Source organism: Mesocricetus auratus, unplaced genomic scaffold (assembly GCF_017639785.1).
Source record: "Mesocricetus auratus isolate SY011 unplaced genomic scaffold, BCM_Maur_2.0 Super-Scaffold_100691, whole genome shotgun sequence".
NCBI lineage: Eukaryota > Metazoa > Chordata > Mammalia > Rodentia > Cricetidae > Mesocricetus > Mesocricetus auratus.
Window position 1 is genome coordinate 3,881,639 of NW_024429267.1, and position 17,600 is coordinate 3,899,238.

Here is a 17,600-nt window from a genome sequence, read left to right on the forward strand (position 1 = left end):
AGTATTGTAATGTATAAGCATCAAGAAAGGAGCCAGGCCTTCAACAGCTTGGAATAAGAGCCTGAGCCCAAGACCTTGGTTCAGTAGGAACCTTTCCTACTCCCCACTCCAGGTGCCTACTGTACTGTACTGTACAGGAACACTGTACAGGTAACACGTTGCTTGGTTTTCTAATCTGCAAGAGTCTTCCCTTTACAGTTCTAATCTCATGATCTCTGTTCCTGTCCTCACCTGCAGTCTCTTCAGAGTCCAGAGCCCCTCCCTGCCTGTTCTAAAACTGCTCCCACATTTTAAGTGTTTGCTAGGAAGGCACTGTACTTACAGGTACTGAAATCGGTGTCAACTATCCATTGCTTCATAGCGAATCACTCCAAACTTAGTAGCATGCACAAGCATGTATTAACTCCTGCAGGACCAGGAGCCTGGAGTCTCTGAGATGGTGACCTGGCTCAGGCTCCCCGTGAAGTGGTGGTCAAGGTTCTGGCTAGGGGTTCTAGCTTCACTTTTGTGGCTGTGATAAAATACCCTGGCATAGGGGAGGCTTTGTTTTGTTTGTTTGGTTTGGTTTACAATTCCCGGTTACAGCCCATTGAAGGGAAGTCAAGGAAGGAACTCGAGAAGCCAGTCTCATCACATCTATATGCAAGAGCGAAGACACACGAATGGTGTCTGCTTGTTTATTCCTCAGCTTTCTTTACTCATACACAATTCAAGGTCCAGCCTATGGAATCCCCCACAGACATGCTCACATGACAACCTCATCTAGGTAATTCCTCAATTGAAATTTTCTTCCCTGGTGGTGCTAGGTTGTCACAAGCTGACATATAAAACCCATCACACTTGGGATACAATTGGGAATTGCCCGGGAATCAAGGACTCACTTCCAGTACAGCGTCTTTCACGCGGCTTCTGGCTAGAGGCTGAGTTCCTCCTCCTTGCTGACCAACCAAAGCATCAGAGTCCCTCACCACATGTGTGTCCCTCGTGTGCCCGGAGGCTTGGGGACGACGACACACACTGCTCAGCATTGTGCCTGGCTACTCCCCAAAACAAATGACCAAGATGGGAGTCCCAGCATTGTGATCTGGTCTCTGTGTCCCCACACCACTGTTTTCCACTTATTCTATTGGCCACAGAGGCCGGTCCTTACATTTAATGACTCCCAGTAAGTGAGGATGGCTGGAGCCACCTTGGAGTCTGACAGTAGCAAAGCTGGAAAGTTTTCCCCTAAGACAAGAGCGGGGATATATCTTCACTGTTTCCATTCTACATGTAGCAAAAAGTCTAGCCAGTGCAATGTGGCAAGAAAAAGAAATAATATCCACGTAGATTAGAAAGGATAAAACCAGACTCTTAATTTGCATATGATATAAGCAACTAGAAAATTTAAAGGAATACACAAAACTCTCACAGGATTAATACATGAATTTAGGAAATTCACAGGCCATTTATTATTATGTTATATAATACATATTATAATATATATTATATATAGAACATATAATATATATTATTGCATGATATATTATTTATTTAATAATATGTAGCTGAGGCTAGCCAGAGACTCACTGTATTATGTTGGCCTAAAACTTAAGATCCTCCTATGTCTACCTCCTGAGTATGAGGACTATGGCAATGTGCCACCATGTCCAGCTAGAATCAATACTTTTGACAGCCAACTGTAGCTTATATACTAGCAACAACAAGAAAGTAGAAATGTGTCATTAGTTAGTGAGGTAGCAGGTGTTTGCCGTGGAGTTGTCATAGTGTTCTGTGCTGATAGGCGTGTAATGCCCTACAAAGCCTCTATTTGCCTTCATGGTGGCTCTTCCTGTCAGTCTCCTACAGCTATAATTATTTTTAAAACTTTGTGGGCCAACCAATATATAATGCATGAATCTGGAGAGATGGCTCAGTAAACGAGAGCCTGGACTGTTGGTCATTTTCCAGTACCCACATGGTGGCTCACAACCACCTGTAGCTCCAGTTCCAGGGGATCTGGCACCCTCTTCTGGCCTCAATGGGCACTGTACTCATGTGCACAAACCCACACACAGGTACACATAATGTTTAAGAAAATCAATTGAGCAATTTAAAAATGCAAAGTATGGAGGAACAGGACTAGCAAAATATGGACATGATCTTTACACTGAATGACATTGTAAGATCTACTGAAGAGGACCCAAGCAAATGAGGAGGTCAATCTCCCTGGATCAGAAGTCTCAACATCATAAAGAGTTAATTAATCCTCTCAAGGCCGACCTACAGCTTTTGCATTATTTCAATAAAACCTTAGTGGTCTATTTATGTTAAAACTTAATGAATTCCAGAAAAAGACAGAATAGTCCAAACAATTTTGTGAAATAAGTGATTGGAACTGAACTGCTTAGTTTCCAAGTCTATAAAACTTCAGAAATCAAAACAGTGCTGGATTAGCATTGACAAGGACAAAGCATGCAGTGCACCAAAGCAGAGTACAGAAATAGACCCACAAGTCTCCAACTTGTTAAGAAAATTAGATTTATTTATTTGATATGTATGAGTGTTTTGTTCAAATGTACACAAACCACAGGCATGCTCTTGGAGGTCATTTATTTTTATGTGTATGGGTGTTTTGCCTACACATATGTGTGTGGGTCATTTGCACTGTTACCTGAAAAGGCCAGAAGAGGGTGTCATGTCCCTGGGGTTGTAGTTACAGATAGTTGTACATCATGTAGGTGCTGGGAATTGAACCCAGGTCTTCTGGAAAAGTAGCCAGTGCTCTTAGCCACTAAGCTGTCTCTCCAACCCCTATTTCCTATTTCTATGTTCTTTGGTTGTTTTATTTTTCAAGACAGGGTTTTTCTGTGTAGCCTTGACTGTCCTGGCACTCTCTCTGTAGACCAGACTGGCCTCAAACTCACAGAGATCTACCTCCATCTCCCAAGTGCCCAAGTGCTGGGATTAAAGGCATGCACTACCAGCACACAGCTTATTACCGTGTTCTTAATGACTATTTGTATGTTATATTTGGAGAAATGTCTGCAAATCCTTTGTGAATTTACCAACCAGGTCTTCTTTTCCCATTACTGTGGTGTTTTTGACATATCCTGTATGAAAGTCATTTATCAAATATGTGATTTACAAGTGTCTTCTCTAGCACCAGGCCTTGTCTTTCTAGAAGCTATACTTTTCAGCCCCAAACTGTGGTGATACATTACTTGCAATTTATCAAAGTTTGCCTGAGGGTACAGAAAGCAAAGTTAGTCAAAAACTTAGAGCCAGGAAATGGTGATACACACCTTTAATCCCAGCAGCCATATTAGCTAGCCATAGATCCAGGTGGTGGTGACACACACCTTTAATCCCAGGACTCAAGAGACAAGCAGACAGATCTCTGTTATTTCAAGGCCACACTGAGCTACATGAAATTGATCCAGTCCTAACGATAAACAGCTCACATAAAGGTGATCTCAGCACTTGGGATCAGCCTTTAATCCCAGCACTGGGGAGGTATAAAAGGAAGAGGCAAAGGCCTCGTGAGGATTTATTCTGCAGCCACGTTGAGGAGAGGCAGCAGTCTAGGACTGCAGTCTGAGGATTCGTGGAGCTGGCTGGATCCCCTTTCAGTCTGAGGTAGAGGTAAGAGCTAGTGGCCAGCTGCTTTGCTTATCTGACCCTCCTCTTGAACCCCAATATCTGTCTCTGGGTTTTTATTTTTCATATTAAACCAAACTTTTAAATTTTTTTGTTTTATTTTGTTTTGATTTTTGAGACAGGGTTTCTCTGTATTGTTTGGAGGCTGTCCTGGAACTCACTCTGTCAAACTTTTGAATTTTGATGTGGAAGATGTGCATACTCTAACTGTTGTTCAGACTTCAGTTTTCATGTCAAGGATGCTACCACCCATCTCAAGGCAACAGTGCTTCACTGTTATGTTGTCTGCTGGGACCTTTATGGTTTTAGTCCTTGCCTAGACGTCTATGATCCACCTGAGTATATTGCATATGGTATGGGGTAGGGATCTAGTTTCATTCTTTGGCATGTAGGCATGTGGTTGTCCCCAAGCCATTTGCTGACACAGTTATTTTTTTCCAAAGTCAGTTTTGACCAAAATGTCAAGGCAGTTTAGTGATGAAAAGGTGAAATTTCCAACAAATGTTGTTGGAGCAATTAGATATTACATAGAGAATATAATCCTGTTCCCTTTCTTCATACCAAATTAGACATTATATTATTACATATTGCCCTGGCTAGCTTTCATTGTCAACCTGACAGAGCCTAGAGTCATCTGAGAGAAAAACTACTAATGAATTGTCTCAATCAGATTGGCCTGTGGGGTTGTCTTGATTGTTAATTGATGGAGAAGGGTCCAGCCCACTGTGGGCAACACCATTCCCTAGGCAGGTGGCCCTGAGCTGTATAAGAAAGCTAAGCTTGATCCTGGGAGTGATCCAGCAAATGTTCCTCCATGACTTATGCTCCAGGTTCCTGCCCTAACTTCCCTCAACAATGGGTTGTGACCTGGAAGTGTAAGCAAATTAGCCCTTTCCTTCCAGCTTGCTTTTGCTCATGGCGTTTATCGCAGTATAACAGACATCTGTGTTCTTATCACACCAAGTAAGACGCTGTATGAATGACCCGGTTCCCTTCACACCAAATATAGGGCATGTCTCTAAATAAATCATAAACTTAAGAACTAACGTAAAACTAAAAATCTTCTATAAAATACAGAAACAAACATAAACTGCCGTGACCTAAGGAGAGCACAAAATGGGGATGTAAAAACCAGATTGTATGTTACAAAACTTTACATTTTTTCTTGCAAATACCATGTTAAGGAACTGGGAAGAAAGAAAGAAAGAAAGAAAGAAAGGAAGGAAGAAAGAAAAGAAGGAAGGAAGGAGAGGGAGGGAAGGAGGAAGGGAGGGAGGGAGGGAGGGAGGGAAGGAAAAAATAAACTGAAAAGTAAATTACAGCCTTATTTGCAAATTCTCCGAGAACAGACCTGTATTCTGAATAGATATATATCTTTTGCACATCAATATGATGAAGAGGAAAAACTTGGCTTTAAAATGGGCAAGGGATTTGGGCAAGAGTTTTGCCAGAGATTAAACACGAATGCCAATCACATGAAGAACAAAGCTCCTTGGCATTGGTAATCACTAGCGAAAGAAACACAGCTGTGAAGCTCAGCTCACACCCATCGGATGGGCTGGCGTTACCGAGCCTGACCACACATGTGTTGGCAAGAATGTGGAATGTAGACATTCCGAAGCGCGTGTGCTGCTGGTGGGGATGGTGTCACATGGGACAAGCACTTGGGGAAACAGTCTGCTGGCTATGAAAAAGTTAAGCACACATTTGCCTTCATTTCCGGCCATTCTATGCTGAGGTATTGCACAAGTGAAATAAGTATACAAGTCCACACAAAGACTCTGTACATGAATGCTTATAAAACACTATAAATGTAAGCATGCCTCCTTCGTTCATCCATACAGGGCCTTCCTAACTCGCTATTGTAGCCCAGGCTGTCACCCTCAAGCTCACTATGTAGCCCAGGATAGTCTTGAGTTCTCAGTCCTCCTGTCTTGGCCTTGCGGGTGCCTACCACTTAAGATGAATTTTTGTTTACATGCACATTTGCCTGTATTTATGTATGGGCACCATTTTTGTGCAGTGCCCTTAGAGACCAAAACAGGACAGTGTCTCCCTTGGAACTGGAGTTACAGATGTTTTGATTCACCAGGTGGATGCTGGGAACTGAACCCAGGTCCTCTGCAAGAGTAGCTAAGTGTTCTAACCCACTGAGCCATCTCTCCAGCCCCTCTGATATGTACTTTTAAGGTGGTTCGTGGGGAAGGTCAGGCTAAATTATTACTCACATGGTGTCTGTGGCCCAGTGAGCAGTGGCTCAAATGTAACCAGCTGTGCCCTGATGGCTCCTTAGCTTTACACAGCTGCTTCATGCAATCCAATTGCTACGTGAAATGCAGCAGTTATTTGTGCAAAAACAGCATAACTACACTAAGAAATAAAAATGAAACTGAAAATTCAATCATGATCTCCTTTCTGGACAAATCAACTCATTTATTTTCCCTTGTTCCCATCTGGCACTTGTCTGCATGCATAAAACATTTTTACACAGCTATAAAAATCCAATTTTGCATTCAGCTCTGTGAAAACAATTGTCATATCACAGACTGTTTTTCACTCTGCTACTTCATCTTCACAATTAATTTTAATGACTGTGTCAGTCTCTCTGTAGATCTGCCCTCTTTAACATTTCCTCTGCTGCTGGACATAAATGTGTTTTGTTCTTTTGTTTGTTTGTTTTTTTACAGTTACTAGGAGAAAACAATGCTTGTAGCTAGGGCTGGCAAGATGGCTTATTGGGTAAAGGTGGTTGTGGCTAAGACTAATGGACCTGAGTTCAAGACCCAGCACCTATATGATGGAAAGAGACTCCCGTATTGCTCTCATACATATACCATGTCACATGTGTTTTGAATGTAGTGGCTAATATTTTCATGTGTATTACCTCAGTTTTGATAACTTTATTGTGTTACACTACATTGATGACTTGAGTACAGTCCCGGGAACCAACAGTGGAAGAAAAGAACCAACTCCTGAAAGTCTTCCTCTGGTTTACACACCCCACATACTGTGACATGAACTCACATGTATGTATACCCATACACACATGTATACATACATGTCACACAACACAGTGGTAATAATAAAAACATTTTAAATAAAAGTATCTGATGGAGAGCTGGGCACAGAGGCACGTTCTTGTAATACCAGCACTTGGGTGGGGGCAAACAGGCAGGTCAGAGTCCAAGGTCATTCCTGGCTATTTAGAGAGCTACTGGCCAGCCTGGGCTATGTGAGACCTTGTCTTAAGCAAGACATAATTGCCCTCAAAATATGCTAGCAAGGGAAAGGTTTTCAAAGAAATGAGAAAAAGGGGCTGGAGAGATGGCTCAGTGGTTAAGAGTACTGGCTGCTCTTCCAGAGGACCCAGGTTCACATCCCAGCACGTAAATAAAATGCAAATAAATAAATATTTAAGCCAGGCGTTGGTGGCACATGCCTTTAATCCCAGCACTCGGGAGGCAGAGGCAGGTGGATCTCTGTGAGTTCGAGACCAGCCTGGTCTACAGAGCTGGTTCCAGGACAGCCTCCAAAGTCACAGAGACACCCTGCCTCAAAAAAAAAAAAAAAAAAGAAGTGAGAAAGATGAGGTTCTATGATGCCAAGGAGCTCCTAAGCAAAGAGGGGAAGGAACGGAAATCTAGGCAGATGGCACAGCACTGAGAATTGGACAAGTTTAAGGAACTGGAACGAGACCGTGGAGTAGATGGATGGTCCCAACCGTGGGGCGTGGAAGGGTTTCTTTCTCCTGAGGGCCACAGGATCCCACTGAACTGATGCCTGGAGACACTCCAGCGCAGCGTGGCAGGAAGGAGGGGAGCTGGCCTGACGGCACTGATGGAGAGTGACCCAGTGACCCCACTGACGGACATGGCTCAGATGACAAGACAACCTGGACAGTGCCAAGGAGGTGGCGCTGACAAGACATCATGGTGGACGTTAGAAGTGGGCAGTGGGTGGGGCAGGAAGGAGTCGGCTTGGAGTCCTGCCGTGAGAGAGAGTGGAGTGCACATGGAGGTGATGTCTTCAACTCCAGACTGTGGGGCAGGGGCACGTGGGTCTCTGGGAGATTGAAGCCGATTTGGTTTCCAGGCCAGCCAGAGCTACAAAGTGAGACCCTGCGGACATTCGTACAAATGCGAGCAAGAATGGTGCTCAGTGGTTAAGAACACTCGCTGTTCTCACAGAGGATCCAGGTTCAGTTCCCAACATCCACATGGCTCACAGCCCTCTGTAACTCTAGTTCCAGGGGACCAGACACCCTCTTCTGACCTCCACCTACACCATGTAGCAGAACACATACATATGAAATAAAAGTGAATCACTCTAAGAGAAAAACAGAGATGGATGGACAGATGGACGGACGGGAGGGGAGGGAGAATGCAGGCCAGAGAGAGGATTTAGTGGCTGAGTTCAATTCCCAGCAAGCACATGGTGGCTCAACAACCATCCATAATGAGATCTGGCGCCCTCTTCTGGCCTGCACGTATACATGCAGGCAGAATACTGTATCTATAACAAATAAATAAATAAATATTTTTAAAAAAGAAAGAAAACGGATGGCAGAACCATGCAAACAAGAACAATGAACAGAGGATCGGGACTGTCTGAGGTCAGCAAGACCCAAGTGGACAACTGGACTGGGGGTCTAAAGTCAGGGCAGGTGTACTTAACGGAATGAGTACAAATGATGACAGAAGTCATTGGCAGGTGTGAGTGACCCGGGAGAGAGGCAGAGAGTGAGTTGAATCTGGCCAGGTGGAGGAAGACAGCCGGCCAAGGCATCTGAAAGGGATGAAGGAGAAGACACAGAACGACTGATGTCACAGAGGCCAAGAGGAAGGTGTGACAGGAGGAGAGCCTGGACGCGAAGCAAGGCCCCGAGGACCGTGGTCTGCATAGCCCCTTCCGGGACACGGCCAAGAGCAGGGATACACAAGTAACAGGGGAGCTGGTGAAGGACGGGGGCAGGGTTTTTAGGCTCACTTTTTCTCCAGGAAGGAGGGCTTGTGTGTGCTGAACGCTGATGGGAAAGTTTGGGTGGAGTGCGAGGAGGAGGTGGGTGTGTGGCTCAGTTTGTGGAAGGTTCTCCTGGCGCGGATGAAGTCCTGTGTTGCATGTGCGTAGACGCTTGCAATCTCAGTGCTTGGGGGGTGGAGGCCGGAGGATCAGAGGTCCATGGTGATCGTTGGCTAAAATCCAAGTTCAAGGTCTTTCTGAGCTACATTAAACCCTGTCTTAAAAACAAACAAATCAAGAGGGAGAGGGTCTAGGGAGAAGTGACTGTTGGAGACTAAGGCCCCTTAAGAATTCAGAGTTTGGTATGACACTCTGTGGCTAATATCTTGAAAAAGCCTAACAACTTCCAAAGAAGAGTCCACCTAAAATGTGGGTCACAGGCCCCATGGCTTGACACAGCCCATCCTTCCTGCAGTAAGGTGGAGGGATTGCCTTCACCACCCTTATCCAGGGTGGCTATTCATGCGACAGATGGACGTGTGAACTCACTGTTCCTCGGCGACTGGCCGAGTCAGCTGTGGCGCCTCACACCCACTCACCGCATTTCCTTTTGTATGGACTTTTACATAGGAGCCTTTGCTGGCTACAGAGACGCTGTGAAAGTAAAGTGCTTGTCAGTGTGGGAGCCTGAGCTCACATCCCCACGAGCCACAGTAAAGCCTGACGTGGTGGCGCACATCTGTAACCCAGCATTGTGGGGGCAGGGACAGACAAATGACCCAAGCGCCAGGTTCAGTGACAGATCCTGTCTCAGAAAGGAAGGAGTGTGATTGAGGGAGCCTCCAAACATTGATCTCTGGCCTCTACACACACACACACACACACACATGCCCGCACATACAGACACATGCGCGCACATACAGACACAAAAGTGTCAGATAAAATATAAGACATGCTGTAAAACTTGGATTTCACAGAAATGACAGTTTTTAGTAGAAATAAGTCCCAAATGTTTCACGGAATATACTTACACTGAAAATTTATATGAAATTCAAATTTAGCTAGACAGCCTATTTTTTCCCTTGGCAATTACAGAATCTCAGTGATTCCACAGAGAGCAGAGAGACATGAAACACTGGACGCTTGGTGATGCAGGTGAGCCACTGGATCAAACCTTGCCTGAAGCCTACTCTTTGCGGGTTTTCAGGTCCACAAACGCAGACTCCTGGACTGGAAACTATTCTGGTTTCTCAGAACCTTCCTCAACTCAAAAGAACCATCATCAGGAGCTGAATGCTCGTCTGGAGGGGTTTGCTTTGCAGCCTCCTTTTGGTGGGACTGCCTTCATGAGGAACCCTGTGTGGCTCTGGTCCTTCATGCAGACAAGTACCCCAGCAGACATTCTTCAGGCGAAGCCCGCTTGTATTTTTAGATCAAGACCTTTACGAGAAGTGCAGTTTTGTCTTTAGCTTCCTCCACCCAGAGTGGTCTGAGCCCAGGCCAGCTCCCTCCGAGAAGTCATTACCGCCAGCCTGCAGGCTGCCTCAGCCTCAGCCCCAACACAGACTGGCCAGTGTCTGCCTGGCTGCGGGGCAGTGAGGCGCTGCCTTGGGCTGAACAGAAAGTTGACCAGTCTGTTTTTCTTTGAGACCGGAAGGACCCAGTTCCTTTGAATTCTCAACAGCCAGGCTTGGAAAGGAAGCCTGTCAAGAAGGATGGGCAAGAGGGGAGAAGCGGTCCTTAGGGGGAAGCTTTGGCCAGGGCATTAAAGAGCCAGGGTTTTTCTGGAAATTGAGCACTCTGGCCAAGACCAGGCGGAAAGGTCAATCTGGGCTTTATGAATTGGCCCCTTTATGGATTCCCCCCTAGGTGTGATTTTCCTCATCTGTAAAATAGGGTTGGTCCCCAAACCGAGTACTGGGTGTCAATCCAGGCTCAAGGGGGTGAGATAGGACCCAGCTATCTAGCCTGGAGTTTGAGGAAGGGGCCGAGAGGGCCAAAGCCCAGAGGTAAGGCAGACACCCCATCATCACAGCACGCAGTCAGCCAACCAAGAGAATATGCTGGAACACTACACCGGTCACCAGGGGCTTCTCACCCTCCAGTTCCTAACCCCCACTCCATTTACTTCAGGTCCAGGAGTTGGCATTTTAACCCAGGTGGCAACCTCCTAAAGTCCTCAGGGTACTGATTTCAAATTGGCTTTTTGGCATTACCCAAGTTGGTCTTCTTGAGTGTATCAGACAACTGTTGGCACTGTAGCACATAGAGCCAAAGCAATAGTGGAGAACCATGACGCGGGCTGCTTTTGTGCCTCAGCTCGTCATCTCGGGTGGCTCTCATGAGGGTTTGAGTACAGATGTGGTCTCATCCTTTTCCACACCAGCATCCAGAGACTGGCTAACAGCAGTTTGGGTGAGGGCCTGTCTGTGTAGCCCAGGCTGCCCTCAATCTCACAATCCTCCTGCCTCAGCTTCCCCATACCTGGCCTAACCATGCAATCTTTTTTTTTTTTTTCTTTTTTCCAAGAACTAGTTCTTGTATACCAGGCTAGTCTCGAACTCACAGAGATCCGCCTGCCTCTGCCTCCCAAGTTCTGGGACTAAAGGCATGCGCTACCACCGCCCGGCTCTCCATGCGATCTTTAAAACAGCTCCCACCACCACACTGGGGCTCACCATCTCAGCTAAGCAGGGGAAAGGGTGTGAGCATGTCTTGTTGGTGAGAGTTGGGAATGGTGCATGCCTATTGCTTTTCTCTATGAGAACTCAGCAAAAAGGCCAAACCCAACTACGAACTCTGTCCAGCCTGTGCCATGCTTCCTCCAGCCCACAGAGAGCCCTGGAGCCTGGGCTGAGAGCACTCCCACCCAACCCCAGCTCAGTTCCTGGAACCAGAAAAACCTCCTGAAAGACCTGAGGTGGGGGATGCAAGTGCTCTGTGACGTTAGACGCTCCATTTTTCTTCAGGGTAAAACACAGACAGAGGACAGACAGACAAGCAAGGTTGCCCTCACCCATCAACTGTCACCTATCACTGTCGCTAGCCAGCCAACCTCCCTGTCTGTGGTTGCAGGGAGGACATTGATGGGGACACACTCGTTAAGCAGCCTTGCTGACTCAAGGGCGTGCCTCTGTCTCATGACCCTGACCCAATTTCCCAAGAAATCACTGTATGTATTGGTAAGCATCTATGTGCCCACCTCCACGGCTGTGTGTGCGTACGAGTGCGTGTGTGTGCATATGTGTGGTTGTCCCCTGTAAGCTTCCTGAGGGCAGAGACCGTGTTACCTTCAGCTTCACATTGGTGTGCACTCGCCTCACATGTGTCTTCTTCAGAGGATTCTCCAGTTTAGTCAGCGGAAAACCTAAGCAATTTACAGTAGCACCCTGTCTGCCTGCACCCTGTCTTCACGCCGTGTTCCCGTCTTTCCCCAGGCAGGCTTCCACAGGGCTTGGCTCATTCACTCCAGAGAGAGAATTTCCTCACATTTTGTTTGTTATTAGTACTAGTTCTACAGCTATGAATAGTTGCCATTTACAGTCTCAATATGGATCACCCTGGAGCACCGGGCCAAAGTGGCCCCAGGGCCCAGCTCAGGTCTGCCTGTGTGTGCTTCCAGTGTGCCTTCAGGAGAGATGAATAGCACCATTTAGTACCAGGCACTGGGTCAGACTCTCCAAACACATTGCCTTTAATTTTCAAAACCACCCAACAAGAGGGTGCTATAGACATTGTATTATAGGCGAAGAAACTGAACCTTGGCAAGCATAAGCAGTTGCCCAGTGTCACCGAGCTAGAACGTGGCTGAGCCTGGACCCCAGGGTGGTAACAAAACAGGTTTGGTCCTAGAGTCCTCTGCCCCGTTGATGCCCCTCAGCCCATAGGAGCCCACTCTGTTGCCTCCACACTCACTCCTCCCACTCACGGAAGAGGGGGCGTGTCTGCCCATCTATCACAACACACAGCACAGATGGCCTTGGGTCTCAAGGGTCCTAACAGATCTGAACAAGAAAGCACATGGCTAGATGTATATTTTACAGTACGGGAGGGAAAAACAGTAAGCCGGAGGGCTGAGAAGATGGCTCAGTGAGCCAAGCGCTTGCTAAGCAAACATGAAGACCCAAGTGTGACCCTGATCCGCCATTTAAAGGGGTACGGTGCTGTACACCTGTAATCCAGTGCTGGGGATGTGGAGACAGGATCCCTGGCACTCAAAGGGGCAGAGGAAGAGCTACAGTGTTACCTTCTCACCTCCACATGCATGGGCACGCGCGCGTGCGTGCGCACGCACACACACAGGATGGGAAGTGCTGTGGGAAAGGGAAGGATCTCATGAGGGACTCAGGGCTCAGAGGATGTCTCTCTGAAGCTTGAACCCTCGGGTAGAGAGTAAAAGAGCCTGTGCCCCCACAGTAATGGAGAGGGTTCCTTCCAGTGGGTAGGCGGAAGGCAAGAAACGGGGGACACCTAGGAAGACAGAGGAAGGTCTGTGTGACTGGAGATACGGAGGACTGTGTGTGAAGATGACTTGCAAGAAGGCAGGGCCACTGAGTGCAGAGCCTGGTGGCTCTCGGGGTGTGGTGGGCAGAGAGCAAACTGTGCAGAGCGTGGAGAGCAGAGGTCGGGGTAGTGAAGCTAATGTATTACCTCACAAAGAGAAACCGGGAAGTCCATAGGGGTGAGAGAGATGGAGTCTGGGGGGCGTGGGGACAGACAAAAAACAGTCAGGAGCTTTTTATGGTTTTCTAAGACTCTCTGGCAGAGACGCTTAAATCTGGCCCCAAGGAATCAAAGCTCCTAATCTCAGTTTTGAATGTCTGTGGCATAAGGACAGTCAATCAACTCCAATTCTGCCCACAAGGAAATACTTCTTATAGAATTAAGGTCTGACATGGAAGTGACATGCCACAGTGTCATACTGGAGTCAAAGGCAAAGAATTAAATGGAGTGTTTATACTGGCCCCAGGGGTTCCAGTGCCTGGACAACAAGCAGTGGCCTGCAGTGACTTGGAGGCAGACAAGCAGAGTCAGGGAATCAGAGGCCACCCTAGAGGCTCCACAGTGGAAGACGGCCCTCAAAGAAGCCCAAGATCTGGGAAGGTTGTCATGACTCCTTGTGAGACTTGAGGAAGATGTAGTATCACTCCCCCTCCCTGGCTTCTTCCCAAAATCTTGCCCAGCAGGTGCACCACACTGTTTGCAGGAGGACGGGGGGGGCGCCATGGTCTGCATTGAGTCTCTGTTTAAACTCACGGCTGCTGGGGGAGGTTGGCTCCCTGTAGCTTGAGCATCCTTGGGTTCCAGTTCACTGAAAATGAAAACAGCTCTTCAGTTAATGCCTACAGCCACCTTCTACCCAACTCCTGTCCCCACCGTCTCATAGCCCCAGCCCTGGGTGGGCTAACTTCTCCCTGCCAGGCTGACCCCAGCCTCCTGCTATGCAGCACTTGGCGATTTGGGCCTTAAGTGTCACAGTGGCTGCCCCAACACCACTTGGAGGCATCCATGCTGATAAGCAGGCCCCGCATCCTTTCCTGAGGGAGCCAGGCTCTCTGAGCAAATCCGGGTGACATATTTCCCTCTCTTTTTAAAAATAGTCACTCTCTGTGGTACAAGTTGGTTCTTGCCCTGGCTAAGCTAGCCAGTTCCAAAGCCCTGAGTCTATGAGTCCTTTGTAACCCTTGGGCCAGAGAGAAGATGGAAAAAGACTTCTATTTATCCGGATGTTTGACATCCCGAGAGGGAATATTATCATTTTTCCAGGCAAATACCTGGGCTCGACTGAAAAATATTTTCGATCTGCAGGACCAAAGTCCTACATCTTTGTGAACCTTAGCCAACACACACAAGCCCACGGGGCTGGGTCAGGGCCCATTCCTTCCAGGCAGACAGTCTTGTCAGATGCTCTGACGACGGCTTGTCTAGTCCAGGGCATGGAAGAACCTGCTGTGATTTCTTCCACCCCCTAGCCAAAGAATTCTCCTTCGGCTGTGATAGACAGGAAGTGTGGGATTGAAGCATAGTCATGCCAAGGGGCAACTGTGACCTGGAAATCATAGAAATGGTATGGCCACTCCCCCCCCCCCCGTGTCCTCCCAAGATGCAGGAGAGCTAGCTGGGAATGGCAGGCAGCACTTACTTAGCTCTCAAGACATTGACTGAGGAGGGAATATTGCTCTAGTCTATATCCTGTACATATTCATTAAAATAAAATGTAAAAAGTGGACAAGGAAAAAAATCACCAAGTTCCCATCTCCAAGCATGACTATAATTGTATTTCATGTTACACAAGCACTAGTTCTAAATATAATATCCTTATTTTTAAAACACCAAAATGAGTTTTTATGGTGATGTGTACCTGTGGTTCCAGTATCCAGGAGACTGAGGCAAGAGGATCACAAGTTCAAGGCCAGCCTTGAAAATGACTTCAGTGTATGTATTCTGAGGCTAACTCCTTCCCCAGTTCTGTATCATGTCTTTGAATCTCATTAAAGAGTTATCTAAAACATCACAGCCACATGATATACTACTCAACTGAGGCATTATAATTTTCTAGACAATCCTCAGTTCATGGTTAGTTAGGTGACTTCTTCCCTTTTTTCTTATTTTAATGACGCTCCATGATGATACTAATTTTTTTTGGAAACCCTGTAATTGCTCAGAAAGAGTGCAATAGTAGCCATCATATCTCCAGTCTACCTGTCATCTAGAAAAGGTCCTGTAGACAGATATGTGTCAGAGGCAGAACTGACATCCTGTTTTGCTTTGGCTCTGTTCTAATTTTATTATCTGCCTAAGGCTGATTAACTGGTAAGACTTTTGCTCATGCCTTCACCATTTTCATTTCTTCTTCTGTGAATTCCATAAGAACCAGGACTTCAAAACCAGGGAAACCCAAAGTTGCAGGGTGGACACCCAAAAATGTCACTGGTGGTCATTAGGAGTGAAGGGGGAGGCAGCCCCTTCAATGCTACCTTTTGATGCCTGGTGCCTCTGGCTCCTCGCTGTGAAATAAACCACATTGTCTCTTAGGATTTGAGGCCATGTGGCATCCTAAAACCATGGCCAGGTGTCACAAAACTGGGTCTTCCCATGGCTACCTCTCTATGATGTTTTAGAAGGAAATGTGAGGATTTGGGGTAAGATAATGGATTAGAAACTGACTCCCTCTGACCTAGGGAAGGGTGCATGTTGGAGTAAAATAAAACAAACTCCATTTCAAAGACAGAAAGAACGAGAAAGCAACAGAATTTCGCAAAGGGGGTGATGAAACAGCTGACAAGGATCCAAGACCCTCTTCTGACCTCTGAAGACATCTGCACACACATGTGAAAACACACACATGTGAAAACACACACATGTGAAAACACACACATGTGAAAACACACACATGTGAAGACACACAGCTAAGATCCAAGACCCTCTTCTGACCTCTGAAGACATCTGCACACACATGTGAAAACACACACATGTGAAACACACACACACACACAATAAGATGATATAAACCTTTTTTAAAAAAAGAGGAATGACTGGGGTAGTTAAGAGCACATGCTGTTCCCGTAGAGAATCAGACAAGTTCTCAGCATCCACAGCTGATGGCTCACACCATCTGTAAATCTAGTTCCAGAGCGCCTGACACCCTCTTCTGGCAACTATTGGCACCTGCACTCACATGCACATATACACACACGTACATATAATAAAAAATAAGATAAATCTTTCTAAAAATAGAAGCAGAGCTAGGAGCACTTGGGAGCAGAAGCCAGCACTTGGGAGGCAGAAGCAGGCAGATCTCTGTGAGTTTGAGGCCAGTCTCATCTACATATAAAGTTCCAGGTCAGCCAGCACTATATAGTGAGATCCTGTCTCAAAAGAAAAAAGGGGGAGGAGCAGAAGGGAAGAGAGGAAGAGGGAGAGGGGGAGGACAAGAGGTAGGGACAGAGAAAGGAAATGGAAAGAAAAAAAAACCTCTATGGTCCAGAAGTTGGGTTTCTCTGGGTTTCATCTTGGGGGTGCTAAGGCAGACACCATAGTTACTTCCCTCTAGCCTAGGAGAGCCTCCCGGTCAGGAACATCCATTTCCAGCACCAGAGCACCTGGCCTAAGACCCAAGCTCTTCCTTGTGTACCTCTCCCAAGGGCAGAGGTTCCATACTTCAGATAACACAGCTGCCATGTGTCAGATGAACCTGCCAGTCAATAAAGTACTGGCATTGAAGGAAAAGACATTGGGGGAAATGACAGCCAATGTCAAAGAATGAGGGAAATCACCCAAGAAGAGTAAAATCCCAAGAGAAGGCCAGGCAATAAAGCAAAACCTAGTATTGCTATCCCCTGCCAGTTAAAGACTGCTGATGCCCACACTTATAACCTCACAAATTCATCAGTGCTACCATAGGCATGCTTACCTGACAGATGGGGAAACTGAGGCAAGTGGCCAGAGCACATAGCTTATAAGTGGTAAAGGTTGGACCTCAACCCTGAGTGCTGGCTTTGGGGTGCTCCCTCCTCACCATGGCCATCTCAGGAGGGGGGCACAGAAGAAGGCATTTGCCAGATTCTACTTAAGAAAAACTCAGGGACTGGCAAGATGCTCCATTGCTAAAGACACTGCTGCCAAATCTGAATATCGGAGTTCAATCCTTGGGACCCACATAGAAGAAGGGAAATGTGTGTGTGTGTGTGTGTGTGTGTGTGTGTGTGCTCTCACACACGTGCATATATTCACACATATATAAATAAATGTAATAATATATATAAAGTATCAGAATCACACTAGACACAAAGCAGTTACCTATCAGAGTTCTGATTGATTGATTGATTGATTGATTGACTGACTGATTTTGTGCAGCATGTATGCCATCTCATTGGACTCAGAATTCTTATCATAGTAAAATAAACACTTTTTTTTTGAGACAGGGTCTGTCTGCATAGGCTGTCCTAGAACTTGCCATGTAGACCAGGCTGGCCTCCAACTCATAAAGATCCGGCTGCCTC